This window comes from Dendroctonus ponderosae, unplaced genomic scaffold (assembly GCF_020466585.1).
Source record: "Dendroctonus ponderosae isolate FM_Combo_2020 unplaced genomic scaffold, Dpon_F_20191213v2 Dpon_F_20191213_11, whole genome shotgun sequence".
In the NCBI taxonomy this organism is placed as follows: domain Eukaryota; kingdom Metazoa; phylum Arthropoda; class Insecta; order Coleoptera; family Curculionidae; genus Dendroctonus; species Dendroctonus ponderosae.
In genome coordinates, this window is record NW_026017213.1 from 4,738,507 (window position 1) to 4,742,040 (window position 3,534).

The window sequence follows — 3,534 nt, forward strand, 5'->3', positions numbered from 1 at the left end:
GCGATGTTTGAGAAATTTACCAAAAAGTCTCTGAAAATGGTACTAATACGGAATTGTTCTCATCATATAAATACTCGATGAAAAAACTGGAAAATTTTCACCTCACTTGTTTGGCTTTAGTTTAATTAATTTTATTTGCATGCTCTTAAAAAATGGTCTGGTTTTTACAGAATAAAACACTAAAGTTGAGAAAATTCTGAAAAATTCTCTGATCATGGCACTGATTCGAGACGCTTGCCACTTATACAGCCGGCTTTTGTCTATTGAATAGGGAAATGCTCAATTTTCCATCTATTTTGAGTTTTTCTCAACTAATTTCTGAAGCACGCTTTGCAGAAGAGCCTGTTTGAAAAACCGCGATGTTTAAGAAATTTACCAAAAAGTCTCTGATGATGGTACTAATACAGAATTTTTCTCATCAAGTAAAGACTTGATGAAAAAACGAGAAAATTTTCTCCTTACTTGGTTGGCTTTAATTTAATTAATTTTATTTGCATGCTCTTGAAAATGGTCTGGTTCTTAAACTTCTGAAAACTTCTGAAAAATTCTCTGATGATGGCACTGATTCGAAACTTTTTCCGCTTATAGAGTTGGCTTTTGTCTATGGAATAGAGAAATCGCCAATTTTCGATCCATTTTGAGTTTTTCTCAATTAATTTCTGAAGCGCGCTTTGCAGAAGAGCCTGTTTGAAAAACCGCGATGTTTGAGAAATTTGCCAACAAATCTCGTGCTTTTGACACCAATTTGAAACTTTACCCACCTATGCACTGGTTTTTACTCTTTTTAACAGAAAAATGGCAAACATTCGGGCTCATTTGGCATTGGCCCAATTAATTTTTGAAGTTCTCGCACAATGGTCCGGTCCATGCAAAATCAAACACTCAACTTAAAAAAAATCTGCAAAATGCCCTGATACTGGCACTAAGTCGAAACTGTTTCAGCTAATAGACCTGGCTTTTGCCTTTCAAACACGGAAATAGCGAATCCATCACTTCTCTTAATTTCTCCCCAATTGATTTTGGCGAAACTTCCTGTAAAACTTGTGGTTAACAGACGCAGAATTTTAAAACTTCCTTCAAAAATCCCTGACCCAGAGGATTAATTGGAAACTTTTTCCATGCAGAGCTTCAACATCTCCCAGTTAAACATAGAAAATACATATTTTGCACCCCTCTTGCTTCGTGCTTAATATTTTTTTTAGAAACTCCCATGAAAATTGCTTGGTTAAACCGGCGCTAACCTTTGAAAAATTCTCGTAGACTTCCTGATGATGGTGCCGATTCGGAACGTTCCCCATACACACACGTGACTTGCCTTTGCGCAAAAATGGCAAAAACAATTGGACCAACGACGAAGAAAATGAAATAATTCGAAAAGTAAGTCGTGCAAATTCCGGATTGAACGTGAACGGATTTCGCCTGGAACAATTCCGAAACGAAAGCCGCGATCCCGTAGTGGTCCTTTAATTAAAGAGAGGGTATAATTCGCAAGTCCTCACCCTTAAAATTTGCATATTTTTAATACACAACATACTTAGCGCGACGACCGTCGGTCGGTTTTAATAAAAGCAAAAAGCAATATAATTACCGGGAAAGTTTTCGGGAAAAGTGTGGAAAGCAGGGGCGGCAGCCGCCCAACTCTTTGCATGAGTTAAGGGACCATCATCCCGATCCTCTACCTGACCAATGCGACAAGAAATCATTTTAGAGCGCCGGAAATACGGGCGCAAAGAACGCGGCCCAATCGAAAAAAAACCACAGAAGATCAAAGGCCAAACTAATGGAAAAGTTGTTTGTTTATTGGGTGAGCCCGTAATGGAGAAGTTACTGATTGGAAATGCCGACGCTGAATGTAAAGTGTCTAATTTTAATATTTTATTAGGCGCCGACATGATCGAGCATTGAATTCTAATGCGATTAAGTATCCGAAGGAAAACTAATTTACAGCGGAAAACAAAAATGGAAACAAAAACAAAAGGAAAGCAGTAAAAGCTGCATATTCGGCCGATTGGATCCGAGTGGCTTGCGAATTGCATTTGAATAATTGCATTACAAAATGCGTGCAGTTGCACCGTGCTGAAGAATTGCCCCGATCAAAGGTGCAATAAAATGCAAAGCGCTCACATAAAAATATTCAGTCTTTCTGGCTGACCACTTGGGAAATTGCCATTTTTCTCTGTGTGATACAAGACAAACCAGATATAAGCAGAAGACACTTAATTCTCAGTTTAGGTGAGAACTGGTGGCTAAATTGGCCATTATTGTGCTACATTGATCCTACTGAGGCTCAAAAAGTTTCACTACTCTTATGTGAAATAGCGCCTTCATCAAGCATTTATTTTTCTTGTAAATGGGAAATTTTGATTGCCAATCATCTTCAGGAAGTTTTTGCAGGCCGGAGTTTTCCATTTATTTATYCAAAAATTAGTCTATTTTGCAATAGTGCGAGYCAAAAGTTTCGATTCTCTGCCATCAYCARGCCATTTTCTATTTCTTCTGCACTTGTATGCAGTTTTCGTGGATATTCGCCGGTCAAAATMTGCCMTTTAATTGCTCCGGAACTTTTAAMGTTTYMGACTCGCTTTTGTATCACATTTGTAGCMCAAAGCGTGATCCATAAGTGGAAATCGTGTYGMTTTTSAATCGATCCCAGAAAAACTTCGGGAATTTTTTAAATGTTGATATTTTGCGCTTGTTCATGCAGGCCKCAGTTCAACAGTTATTTMTGCAGAACGTCGASACAKGCTAGACAGTGGTTTTTGCACGGATTTTGTTCATCAAGATGTCTTGTAAGTAGCGAAAGTTTGGATTTTGAGTCCTCAAGGTTTTTTTACATTTGCGATTGTCTATGTACATTTATTTTCTCAAAAAAGAGTAACGCGGGACATTCACGTTTGAGTGTATTTTGCAGGGCAAAATGCGTGCGTTCTATTCGTCGAATAAAAATTGATTTTGGCCCAATCTCAGGGTATTTTTGAGATTTTTAAAAAATTTGCCATTAAACTTTGTTTTTGTTTAAGCAAGCCAAAGTTTGGCATTGATTTTCTAAGAAACCAGTGAAGCTTGATAGTTCTATTTGTAGGTGCGCTTTTTACGGTCAAGTGTTTTCAATAGGTGGAAAAAGTTTTCATTTTGAATCATCATCAGAGTATTTCCAATTTATTTTAGTTAGCGATATAATTTTGCGGTTGATTACGCAGTCCGGAGTTTAACAGTTATTTATTCAGAAAGCAAACAAGCTACAGAGTGACTTTTGTATGCCTCTTATTAACCAAAGTCCGTTTAATACGCAGTAGAAGAAGTTTCGATTTTGAGTCAACCTCAGGCTAATTTCCAGATTTTTTTTAATTGCAAAGAAATTTTGTGGTTGTTGATGCAAGCCTAAGTTTGGCATTAAATTGTGCAGAAACCAGACAAGGTGGAGATTTGGATCCCGATGTATTTTGTAGGCTAAGGTGCATTCTATTGAGGATAAAAGTTTCGATTTTGAGTGATCCTCAGGGCATTTTTGAGATGTTTTTAAATTTGAAATAA